Source organism: Sinocyclocheilus anshuiensis, unplaced genomic scaffold (assembly GCF_001515605.1).
Source record: "Sinocyclocheilus anshuiensis isolate Anshui unplaced genomic scaffold, SAMN03320099.WGS_v1.1 scaffold121, whole genome shotgun sequence".
Taxonomy (NCBI): Eukaryota; Metazoa; Chordata; class Actinopteri; order Cypriniformes; family Cyprinidae; genus Sinocyclocheilus; species Sinocyclocheilus anshuiensis.
The window spans coordinates 753,019-767,201 of NW_015539856.1; positions in this window are offsets into that span (position 1 = coordinate 753,019).

Sequence of the window (14,183 nt, forward strand, 5' to 3'; positions counted from 1 at the left end):
CCCTGAAAAGGAAGCATACTGTGTCCAGTTCACACCTATACGCTAATGAAATAATATATATATAACAAAAAGTCCTCCAGCCACATAGTGTGTGAAGGCTTAAATGGTGCATTAAATTGCCATTTCTAAGGTGCAGTTTTCTCAATTGTTAAATCTTTGATGAGAATTAACCGGAAAAAAAAACCCCAAAAAGATATCATGAATTATATTACAAATTATACAAAGTATTGCATAGAGGAGTCACGCAATTTGAACAGTAATATCTATGTACTGTATATATATATATATATATATATACACACACACACTGTTTTTGAAAGAAGTCTCTTCTGCTCACCAAGGCTGTATTTCTTTCAAAAATACAGTAAAAGCAGTAATATTGTGAAATATTATTACACTTTAAAATAGCTGTTTTCTTCATGAATATACAGGTATGTTAAAATGTAATTTATTGCTGTGATCAAAGCTGAATTTTCAGCATCATTGCTCCAGTCTTCAGTGTCACATGATCTTCAGAAATCATTCTAATATGCTGATTTGCTGCTCAAGAAACATTTCTGATTATTATCAGTGATGAAAACAGTTGTGCTGCTTCAAATTTTTAAACCATAATTATTTCAGAATTCTTTGAGGAACTGTAGTCTTCTATGTTGCTCTTACAGTCTTGGATTCGAAGCGTACCTCTCTAGGAACTAACTGATTAGCTCACATTTCATTAATAAAAATCTGAAACGTAATGACTGTAACACCACCCCTCAAGCCATATCTTATTCTCTTTGTATGCGGTGAACTTCTAAGTGTCATTGACATGTGGTCAAGTGTCTGATGTATCAAGAGCTGTTCTGATCTATTATGCCAAAGTATTCATAGTAAAGATAAAGGACTCAGACAAAACCTAGCAAAGAGATGGAAAACCAGTTCCTCCGTTCTAGTGTTAAACATTTGAGGGGTGGGTTCCTGTAAACCACAGAGGGCTCTTTGATTCAGTTGAGTCATTGAAGAACTGTTTGTCCAGCCTTTCAAAGCGACACAGCAGTACGAGGCTTACAAATGTCTTATTATTTCCCTGTAAAACATGACCGCCAGAACTCCCGCAGATGGGAATGGATTGGAGAGATTCACATCTGGTCCCTGAATCTGGTGGGCTTTGACCTCATTGACTTACCCATATAGAGAAAGAGAAAATGTTATATTGAGGGGATGATTCTTTTATGTAAGGAATAGTTTGTCCAATTTGTTGTTCTAAACCTGTATAAAACTGTATTTCTTTTCAAGCTTCTAAAGGAATCACTTATAGGGCTATTGACAAAATTATTGATGATATTGACCAAAAATTACATCTCTATGTATTCTGGATTTTTTTCCGGTAACAGTAATTAAGCAATATTTTGAGCTGAGTGTGTTTGTGTGCTGGTACTTTGGCTGGTTTAGACCTGTGATGGATAAATAGATATGACACTAAAACCGCCAGTAGGTGGCAGGCAGTCCCTGTCTTAATGAGTGATTCATTGAATCATTCGTTCAAACGATTCATTCAAAAATAGATTGCAAACACCAAGTGTTGAGTTGAGAACGCACACATTTGATCCGGCTTTGATTGGAACTTTTGTCTTTGGCAAAATAGAAAACAGACAGTATTGTGTCTAAAATGTAACTCATTCAATATTAACTTCTTGTTTGTTGAACTGTTGTATAAAATGAATATCACATTTGCAATCGCTCTCACGCACTAATATTTAGGAAAATGGCTGTTGCTTCATCACGCAGTGAATGCTTTTGGATGCTCAAGACGTGCTGTTTTTGTTTGTTTTTTGCAAAGTGAGTGACATACTCGATACTGTCAACTTGCATATCGTTAAAACAATATTTATGATATTATCAGAGGCGATAAATATACCACACTGCTACGTCTTGTCAATGCATTGGTTGATCCAGTTCACACACACACACACACACACACACACACACACAAAAAAAAAAAAATTCAATGATGAACTGGACTGCTCTAGTTATCAAGTTAAATTCACTGGAGTGAAAGATTATCAGGGAATAATAATTGTAATTAGTACACTACCAGACAAAAGTTTTTTAACAGTAAAATTTGTGATGTGTTTTAAAGAAGCCAAGGCTGCATTTATTTTATCAAAAATACAGTAAAAGCAGAAATATTGTGAAATATTTTTCTATTTAAAATAACTGCTTTCTATGTGAATATATTGTAAAATGTAATTTATTTCTGTGATCAAATCTGTATTTTCAGCATCATTACTCCAGTCTTCAGTGTCACATGATCCTTCAGAAATCATTCTAATATGCTGATTTGCTGTTATTATTATTATTTTTTATTATCAATATTTCAAACAGTTGAGTAAATTTATTTCAGGATTATTTGATAAATAGAAAGATCCAAAGATCAGCATTTATCTGAAATAAAATGCTTTTGTAAGATTATACACTATGCCATTCAAAAGTCAGTAATTTTTTCAGGAAAGAAATTAATACTTTTATTTAGCAAGGATGCTTTAAATTGATCAGAAGTGAAGATAAAGACATTTATGATGTTACAAAAGCTTTTTATTTAAGATAAATACTGTTCTTCTGATCTTTCTATTCATCAAAGAAACCTGAAAAATTTCTACTCAGCTGTTTTCAACATAATAATAATAATAATAATAATAATAATCTTTTTTTGAGCAGCAAATCAGTATATTAGAATGATTTCTGAAGATCATGTGGCACTGAAGACTGGAGTAATGATGCTGAAAATACAGCATTTCCATCACAGGAATAAATTACATTTTACAATATATTCAAATAGAAATCAGTTACTTTAAATGTGTATGCTGCTAGTGTATGACTTCAGAATATAGTGGAGTTGTTGCATTGGCTATGTTTATGATGCTTTTTATGGTGTTTTGCAACCTTTTTTTTTTTTTTTGACGCTTGAAAGCTCCAGTCCCCATTCATTGCATCAATGCAAGGAAAATCAACTAGTACAATTCTTCAAAATTTCCCATTTTGTGTTGTGCAGAAAACAGAAAGTCACTCATGGATTGGAAAAACATGAGGAAATGATGAGAGAATTTAAATTAGCTGGACTGTAGAACAACAGGCTTCTCTTTTTAGTGGCACAAAATCAAATCAGAAGGGAAATTCAGAGCTTATTGATTCCTTCAGCCCTCCTATTAAATGCCTTTTCAAGAAAATCTGCGCATCTACATTTGTAAATGCACTCTGGAGGTCTCAGGGAATTACATTAATTGTTAATTTATTAATATAGCTGTGCTCATGAAATGCTCAATTAAACACGCAATCATGCAATGTTCAACATCCGCGCTGAAGAAATTACAGCGATTCAGATCTAACCCGTGCATTTGGGGCTGAAGCAATTTAAATTAGCTTGTATTTAGTTTTTCACTTTACTAACCGCGGCCAGTCATTTCTCCAAAGAGACGCCCGATGAATCGCGAGCCCGGCTAATTGATTAGGTCAAAGGTCTGAGGGACAGTGGCTATGGGAGGAATGAATTTCCTGTTTCCTGCATCTATAATTCAGTGGTTTCCTGAGCGTGTGCATTGCAGTGAGCTGGAGAAGGGGCACAAGCTGTGCAAAACACAACTCTGCCAACACTTACCACTGAGCCGTGGCTTTGAAGGTCTGCTGGATCAAGTCTGCATCTCAGTACCCTGAGACCCAGACGTACACACAGACAGACGCCCCACAACTTCAGGCTTTGTGTGTTTGCTCCGGGACGGTTCGGCGGTCAGCTTGAAAGGAAAACAAAACCCTCTGAAAACATTTTCTGAGACTCGGCTGGTGAGGATGGAAATATCAACCAATGACACCAATGCAGATTGTTTCTGACACACAGCGTTTGATGCATGAACCCACAATCTCAAAATAATGATAACACAGTCATCATTTACTCTCCCTCATGTTGTTGAAACACATATTTTGCAAAATGCTTCTGCTGCTTTTTTCCATTTAGTGGAAGTGAATGACCGTCACGTGCCAAAAATGGTAGTAAACAGTCGTATTGCATTGCATTGCATTGCATTATATGTTATGCCCTCACAATAAAACAGAGCTTTTAAATATCATCTTACTATTACATATTATTGGGAGATATTGACGACTGATATTTATATACATTTTATGCAAGTAGTCTGTTATACTCTTATGAAGATTTATTTCATGAGATCTTTAAAAGTAAGAATTTGATCTTACTTTTTGGCCATATTAATATCAACAACTTCAACAAATTGCACATATGTGCTCAGTTTGCGCCTCTGAAAAAAGAACTGAGGTGTCTTTACAATATTTTCACTTTATGAGCCATAAAAAAGCAAATATCACGACAAAAAAAAAACATACACAACACATATGAAAATGTTATTTATTTATTTAATTGTCTAAAGGTTCAATAAATTTAAATAGATTTTTTCAGACTATTATTTCATGTTAGGCTTTTAACATTTTGAATACTGAAATATTTCTCCTCCCCTTCTCATCTCATTTGCAATTGCACAATTTCAAATTTTGGCATGTAAAGATGTACCACATAAAATTTGAAATCAAAAAAGCCGAACGGCATTGGTTTTTGATTGTTTTCAAACTGAAAAAGACGTGCCTTTTTAAAATGCATACCTGTAAATAAGAACTGAGAGCTACAAAGTAAGGATTTTCAGCAAATAATGACTCAAATGTAAACATTTCAGTTTTATCCTCGTGCAAAACTGTTGTATGGCTTCAGAAGACTTGTATTTATTTATTTTTGGAGCCTGACAATCCTCAGTCCGTTTTTACCTTCAACGTATGTAAAAGAGCAGCATGGACATTCTGCTAAACGTCTCTTTTTGAGTTCCACAGAAGAAAGTCAGTCATGCATGTTTGGAACAACATGAGGGTGTAATGAAAATCATAAGTGACAGACGTACCTGAAGCAGCGTCGACCCCCAGTGTCAGCAGTACACGAAGGCCACATGCGCAATTTAAGGTTCTCAATCTCAAACGTCCATATGGCCCTCAAGTTGACCGTTTGGTTGGGGGAAAGTGACCTGCATGGGATCCATTTGTCCCTGAGGGGTCGTTCACTCGGCAGAAAGCAACCAGTCACTACAGCCTCTGTCAGGAGAACCTGCAGCTGCTTGTGAAGCACAGCCTGCAAAGCAAGGGGGGTTATTTTATATCGTCTCTCTGGGGAGAGAAGAAGCCGCTCACAAAGTGAAGGAAATGTCAGTGTCATTGGGGTCGCAGTAAAAAGCAGCATTTCCAACAGCCCTGAGCGACGAAAGCCACAAAGTGTCCAAGAACTTCTGCCGAATTAAACAGAATCATCTGTCACTTAAGCTGCATTATCCAGTGTCACACTAAACAGGTTTATGTGAAATAAACGCTGGATGTATCCTGAGGTATTTGCCTGTTCACACAGCACTGTGTGGGATTGCCTGTGTGACTCTCTGTGACCACATACAGCAGCTTTAATCGTGACTCCTGCTCGTGTCCTGAGAGATCTGAGCATCCCTAAAGATCGTGCAGTTGATTTTTGGAGACGTTTTGAATGGATGCGCAGGGAGAATTGATAAGTGTACATCTAAAATGTGAAGTCTGAACACAGATGCCCTGCTGTGCCAGACTGAGTCAGGGTTGGCAGATATAACGTGTATAGGAACTCATCAAAGAGGAGATTTTGTTTTAGTGGGAGAATCAAAGGGTTATGGCATTCATGATTATTTTCAGCGTTTCACTTTTCTGATGTGAAATATATAGGAAGAATTCGGGTATTGGGAAAATCCCTCTGAATATAATCCTTCTATTAGATCCTACTTATTATTAGGTGCAATGTATTTATTGTGTAAATACACAAAACTTTTTTTCTGCAGAAAGATTTGCATCTGTTCCAGTAAGATTCATTTAAATTAAACTAAAATCCTGATATGGCTTAGTGCAATTATAAAATATCATTAAGTAAATATATGCACTCTTACACGTGAGCAGCTCATGATCTGTCAGTGTTTGCAGCATCTCAAAGCAGCTCGGTTCATAGTAAATGCTGCTCCTCACAAACTCATCTCTGCTTCTTAAAGGCTCCCTGCAGTTTCCTGTCAAAAGTCTGATGTCTGAACGTTCGAAAATGAAGTAATGCATTAGTATTGTAATTTTACAGTTGTAAAATATTATGGAATTATTTTTACAGTGAAATATTACAATTTATTATTTTGAATTGTTTTTTTTTTAGAAGAAGAATTTATGTATTTATTTATTTTCATATTGCATAATTTATGCAGCCCTAAAAAACAACCAGAGCAATCCTGGATTTCTTAAAATCACATTTTAAATTGCACTAGCAATTTTTATCAGAAATATCAAAATATGATATTTTCATGCAGCCCTCCGGTTGAGTTTGAGATACAGGTAAGCATAGTGCCCTAAGGATTGAGGGTCAATAGTGTGATTACAGATATAATTTCATGCAGATACTTTAAATTTAAATGCAACAAAACAACACGTATGTAGACAAAAAGATGATTGTAATCAAATGCTTATTTTTAATATAAAGTGGGTCCAATGTGTATAAATACAGTAGGATACAAAAGTCTGAGATCACAGTGGACATCTTGAAATCTAATTTAAACCTGAAATAAAAAACAACCCATCGGTAGTGGGGTTAGTTGCATCAACAACGCTCTTTCTTGACATTTGTTTCCACTGTAATTTGTAGCCGAGTAAGTGAGAAAATTAAGTAAAGTTTAAGATAAATAGCATGGGGGAAAAAACACTATTACTCATATTAAATTACAAAGTTACAAGCATCCCCAGTCTCCCTGTTCTAAATAATGCAAAGATATTTAATTTGAACATCAGTCTTGCTCACACTGTTTATATATTTATGAAACTCAAACCAATGTTGATAGCTTATTTTAATTGCTGTGTGAGACTCCTGATAAACACTGTAAACATTGGATGTCTTTTCATAATCTAGAGTACGCTGGACATTACATGCACACCAGAATGCAATTTTCCATAAAATAAGGAACCTTATTTACGTCCCATTCAATTCAATCAACGTGACCCGTAGAGATGTGATCTTGATTATTAAAACATGAATATATGAATATAATCAAACAGTGATTCCGTTTTCCCAAAGGCCACTCTGCATAATTGTTGGCTTGATTGCATGTGATTGTTTTTAAGTAAAGAAATGAAGACAATAGAAATGTCACTCACCACATGCGCGTGTGTATATGAGACTGAAACGCTTTGACGTGTGAGCTGACAGCTCTCTCGTGTGTGTTTAAAACAGAGAACATGTATGACAGGCCTTTATTGTGGACCAAATCAGAGCCTCGAGTGATTAGGTAACTGAATGCATAAATCTATAGGGTTGTGGCGTGACGCTTCCAGCAGCACAGTCCACATATCAATCGTATCATTTGTTTAACAATCCTGAAGGATTTGCTGTGCAATCTGTAGCGAGAGAAAACTTCCTTGCAGATTTTTCGGCAGAACAGACGGCTTGTGAAAGCTGATCTGCTGTGTGGCGTGTTTTGATGTGTACTCAATTGAAATTGAAGGGGAAGAGCGGTTCAGAGTGGAAAATGTAATGAGTGAGTTGTGGTGAGTATCTCTGCAGGGCAGAGCCGATCTGCAGAAACACACCGACCCCCAACGCTAATGAGGTATCTGTTTCTGGAGTGGAGTCTCACCATTGATCTTAAGAACACCTCAAGGGGATCTCAAGACTCCCTAAGGTATGTCCATTAGCGGGACAGGGAGGAGAAAGTCCCATAAGGATGACGAAAAGGTTGTACAAGTGGAATTGGGATAAGAGAAGTCTTGTGGGTCGTTCACATGAAGAATAACATGAATAACATTCCTGGACGGCCGCAGAGAAATCAAACTACATCTGACTGACAATGCTGGGTAGTAACGGATTACATGTAATCTTACGTACATTCCAGAAATGAAGTACTCGTAGGGCTGGGCGATTTGGCAAAAAAAAATCAAATCTAGATTTTTTTAGAACATTTGACCGATTCTCGATTTTTTACCATTTTTAACTAGTCAACTTGAAAATGTAACTACAACATGATTCAAGTAACTTTGTCTTTATTAACCCGAAATTTCTATTCCAAGTGCACCACGCCACCACCCTTGAAGTTGCCAACATGATATAAATGTTAAACAAATCACAAATATCTTTGCAGAAAAGATGCATGAACTACATATTGTACAACGTTTCTTATGCATATTATATGTTCAGAAAGTCAAGGTCATTTAAATTCAAAATGACTTAAAGGCATAACAGACGTAGACTATTATTAACTATAAATGGTCTGTAAAAACAACAGCAGCTTTCAGCCTGTCACAATGATGCAAACATGAAATATCAGACATACAGTACTAGTCACAGGTTTTTTATTAGCTTGCGCTGCTTTTCCATTGTTTTTTTTTATGTAAACATGGATGCGTTTGACTGTTGCGCTCACGTCTCTTGCAGTGTCTCACAAATGAAACGGCAGTCTAAAAACGCGGCGCTCAAGTTAAAAGAAGTTCACTCCCATCTTGCATGTTTTTCCTATTCCACTGTCCGCGTCGCATCTTTATCAACACAAAAGCACATTCTGTGTGAATGGCGCCTAGGGCTATGAGTGCGTCACACAGAGCGGTTAATCACGTGCGCCGACATGCGGTCCGATCGTTCTTTTCTCTTTACTGTTAATATTGGCATATTGTCTAATTCTGACGTCTGGTAATATTTATATTTAAAATCGCGATTCCTCGATTTCTAAAAAATAAAATCGTGGCAAAATATTACATTGGAATTAATCGATAAAATCTGAAAAATCGCCCAGTACTCGTAATTCGATTATATTACATTTGAAAACACTCATAATCAGACTACAGTTATCGATGACATATTACTCACACAATAGCAATACATTATTCACAATTTATGGATTTTCCTTAATTCTTCTTTTTCATCTTTTAAATTTTCCTTTCTAAAATAACCTACCGGTTATATATTCAGAAAGTCGGTTTTGTGGACATTCACACAAAGACCAGTCACTAGTCAGGTGGACATAACTACACAGAAAATTCACAGGCCATACAGATTTACAGAAATCATTTAAATTTGATTGAATTCAATTTGCTTTGCATTTCGAGCACCTCCTGTGTTTATTTGCCTCTTTATGATGAATCGCTTATTGTATTCCTCAATTGTAAATTGCTTTGGATAAAGGCATCTGCTAAATTAATAAATGTGTTCACCATGTTCAGAATACAGACAGGAATAAAACTGTATAGTTTAGTGTATTGTAAGTGCTGATAAAAGTCTAGATTTCTGGCCCAGTCACTAGTCAGGTGGACATAACTATACAGAAAATTCACAGGCCATACAGATTTACAGAAATCATTTAAATTCGATTGAATTCAATTTGCTTTGCATTTCGAGCACCTCCTGTGTTTATTTGCCTCTTTATGATGAATCGCTTATTGTATTCCTCAATTGTAAATTGCTTTGGATAAAGGCATCTGCTAAATTAATAAATGTGTTCACCATGTTCAGAATACAGACAGGAATAAAACTGTATAGTTTAGTGTATTGTAAGTGCTGATAAAAGTCTAGATTTCTGGCTCAGTGCAGGAGAAACAATTCATTTTGAGAATGCCATTTAAAGATATGCTGTATAATTGAAATCTACAGGCACAAATAATGGGTGGGTTGCACCAACAAGGATTAAATTAAGCAAAGTTTAGAGCTAATAAAGGATTTGTTGATCTGGGTTTTATTTTAAATCGAGTTGTGTTGCAGCACTTAATTTTAAACAGAGATTAACAAATCAGGGATTAGAATTCTAACCTGTGATTAAAACCTCCATCTACGAATAATTTTCTCCACCATGATGGATTTGCCATTGCAATGAAACTTTCATTTAAATCTGAGTTTGAAGTTATGGAGCAACAGGATTAAAGTTAATCTATTTTAAATATAGTATAAATCCAGGATCAAAATGATGGTTTAAATGTAAACCTGCTTATTTTTGAACAAGGTTTAAAGTTTGGTGCAACAGAGTTATTAGATAAACCTTGATTTAATCTAAAATTAATCCTTATTGGTGCAACCCACCCAATGTGTAATATAGGCTAAAGACACTTAAATGTGTATTTTGGATTTTTTCTTTTCACTAGTCTGAAAGAATTCATTAAGAAATCTTAAAATTGACCAGTGCATTAAAAAACAATGGTTTTGCTTGTAGTGTTTCGCCTTAACTAATGACAGAATATTATAAAGTTTGAACCATAATTTTCACTGCGACTGTATTACATTTAATAAATTAACTTTCATTTTATGGAACAGGGTGAAAGACACTTAATTTCCAAGAATGTGCTTTAAAAAGCAATTCAGTGAATTCCCATCCTGTGGACGATTCAATTCAAATTCATATACTCATAAACTAAAACGTCAGTTCTTATTTTCTGAATTCTGCACTGTAAAAAAAATCCAACTTTCGAAAAGTTTCACTAACCAATGTAAAAAAGTAGCCTGAACAAAGAATTTTTAGTAGAAGTCAGTTTAATTTTTTGTGTGAACCGAACAAAAATACTCTAAATGTGTCGCTAACAAAAGTTGTTTTGTTTACCTTACTTAGATACTCAAGTATTTGTTCACAACATCTCCAAATATTCTGAAAATCTGAACAAACAATTTTACATTGAACAATATTGCACAAGTTCCCAGCATGCATTGCAGCTTGAAAACATTTTATGTTAATTATTATTAAAATATTATCATTGTTTTAAATTTTACTAGCCTAATTTATGCTGCTGCTGTCACTGTCAGTTAGCTTTCATGTGGATCAGAGTTCATATTTTTACTGATTTAAAATTTGTTGATCCTCACCATGGTTGAGGTACTGTATATGTGCATCTCATTGTAACTTGTTTAATACATTATTAGCATAAATGTTTGCCTTTAGTTTTAAGAGGCAAATACTACCCATATTATAGAAGGCTTTGAAAATAAACATAAATCTAAAAGAAAGAGGATTGTTAAAAAAAATAGCATTGAATGCAAAAAAAATAAAAAATCTTTGGTTGCTCTGACAGATCTTTTAACACTCAGTACACTGAGTTTTATTTATTAGATGAACTAAAGTTTTTAAGTTGTTGGTTGCTAGCTGAGTGCGATAGGTTGCCTTCTTTTTTTGAGTAAGGTCAACTTTTTTTTTTTTTTTACAGTGTGCCCAGCCTGAGGCTGACGTGAACACAGTTTACAAATCACACAAGTGCTTTACTCTGCAATCAATATCAGGTCCAAACAGTACTCACAGTTATTGACTGCAGCGACTACTCCTAAAACACAGCTCTGGCTTTGTCCATAAACGGCTGCCACATCAATCAATCCCCAACATTAACCAGAGCAACACATGTTTTACAGAGGAAGGCAGCTAATGAATGTGCCTTTAGGATGATGAAGCTTCTAAAAATATCTCAAACCTTTTCATTTATTAAAAAAAAAAAAAATTATAGTCCTTTATCGGGTGTGCTCTTCGTTTAGCTATCCACAGGATGCCACTGAGCACAATGCATCCTTAATTAAGGTGACTTTACAGGAAAGTGTCAGCACATTTGGTTGAAGGGAGCTCAGATCATATAAGAGTAATTAATCAGCGGAAACTAAGCACAGCATACAAAGATATCCATTTAAAAGAAAAATGCTGCTTTTGTGTTATTGTGTGGCTGGCCTTTAATCTCCTGCCTGTTTCCAAAGAGCTCTTTTCCCTTAATGAGATCAAAAAGGCTCAGATATACATTCTATATATACTGCACTCAAAACATGACTTGCCATATAGACTAGAGGCCAGATTTACTAAAACAGGGCAAGTTAGCATGAGAGCACAATCCCACAAGGGCTGATGGGAGTGGAAATTTCTTCTGGTCTACTGACAATGCGCACATTAAAGAACACAAATGCAGCCGGATCAGTTCCATAATGACCAGCGCAATATACTGAGAGCAGCGCAGATTTACCTTAGTAAATTGTTATGTTCTCCTCCCATAAATGTTGCATCTCAAAGGGAAACTACAAATGCATGTACAATGAGGTCAGCCACAAAAATGAATGTGTCCATGCCTTTTCAATGCTAAATTTTCACTGCGGGCCTTTAGTAAATTCTGAAAGTAGTTTTTAATGCCAAAATAGGGTTTGCGCTGGTGCAAGCCATTAGTAAAAGTGGACCCAAAAGTCAAGTAATATTTATATTAATTAGTGAAAAACTACTCCAAATTACTGTATAACCAAAAAATGGCATGTAACATACTTGGACCATGTAAACAACCATCTAGCAACACTAATGCTAACATGTATTCAAAACACCTTGGCATCATGATTAAACAATCTAAAGAACAATCTTTCTAATAAAAAGATAATTAAACAATCTAGTTTACAAATATGACTTTCAGGATCAGAGGTGTGTAGTTAGCCTCAGATAAAGGGAGTGTTAAAGGAATAGTTCACCCAAAAATGAAAATTGCATTCCATCACTTTCTCCACTAATGGATGCTCTGCAGTGAATGGGTGCCGTCAACATGAGAGTCCAAACAGCTGATAAAAACACCACAATAATCCACACCACTCCAGTCCATTCATTAAAGGGATAGTTTAGACAAATAGACTTTGTTTCTTCAGTAGAACACAAACGAAGATTTTTAACTCAAACCGTTGCAGTCTGTCAGTCTTATAATGGAGGTGAATGGGAATCACGGCTTTGAGACTCAAAAAATATACACAAACAAAACCAAATGAAACCCTGCACCTCGTGACGATACATTGATGTGTAAAGACACAAAACGATCGGTCTGTGCAAGAAACTGAACAGTATTTATATCGTTTTTTACCTCTGATTTTCACAGCAATGTCTGAACTGTCTGTCCTGAGCACGTTCAACAGCCGGCGCCTGACGCGTCTTCTTCTTCTTGCTTTACGTCGGATCGCAGACTTATAAGTGCATTACTGCCACCTATCTCTCAAACAGACCATTGACACTCCTAATTGAGATTGTAGATAGCATTTGGTTTTGTTTGTGTGTTTTTTTTGAGTCTCAAAGCCGTGATTCCCATTCACCTCCATTATAAGACTTACAGACTGCAACGGTTTGAGTTAAAAATCTTCGTTTGTGTTCTACTGAAGAAACAAAGTCACCTACATCTTGGATGCCCTGGGGGTAAGCAGATAAACATCACATTTTCATTTTTGGGTGAACTATCCCTTTAATGTCTTTTGAAGCCAAAAGCTGCATGTTTGTAATAACGCTTCCTCCAGTAAAAAAGGCCATTCTCTGTTGTCCTCTCACATCAAAATCCAGCCACATATATGTTTAGAGCCGTTTTGGACTGTTTTCACTAGTAAACGGTGCTTGATCAGTGCAGATTTCTCTCCTGATTCAGACCAGACCACTTTTTCTCCGGAGGAAGCGTTATTATGGACTCATATTTTATGAGTGATGCAATATTCCATTTCTCCAAATCTGATGAAGAAACAAACTCATCTACATCTCGGATGGTCTGAGGGTGAATAAATTTAAAGAAAATTAATTTTTTGGTGAACTACTCCTTTAAGCTGAAAAAGTTGCTAACATCAGCTTATTGTTCGTCAGTCAAGAGTGACATCTACTGAACCGCTCATGCCATTTCCATCGGTTCATTCATGTCCTCTGAACAGAAAGCCAAAATCACAGAATCACAGAATTGTGTCGGAGCTCCATGTTCATTCTGCGGTGAGCCAAACATTTCTGAAATGGTTGCTTCATGAATGACCTTTTGTGTGACATAAAACCCAGTAAATGCCTCGCCCGAGGACAAGAAGGGAGTTATATCTTATCTCTGTGGAATATCTCGCCGACCTACTAAATAGTCTCCCAGAATAAGTTAAACATAATTGTTCAGTGTTCCTCCTTTTACATCGGCCGACTTCAAAATGCCAAGCAGGAAAATACTATTAGCTTCATTTAACAAGGAACCTGTTGTAATGAATTAGAAACCCAGATAGGACGACGGACCACTGAATGACCAGCGCCTTTTCACACTTCATGAGTCTCGTTGGGACAGCTATGTGTGGATGAAATCATCTGTGCGGCACACTCCAGTTCTTCTGGAAACACGGCTTTATTTTGATTGTC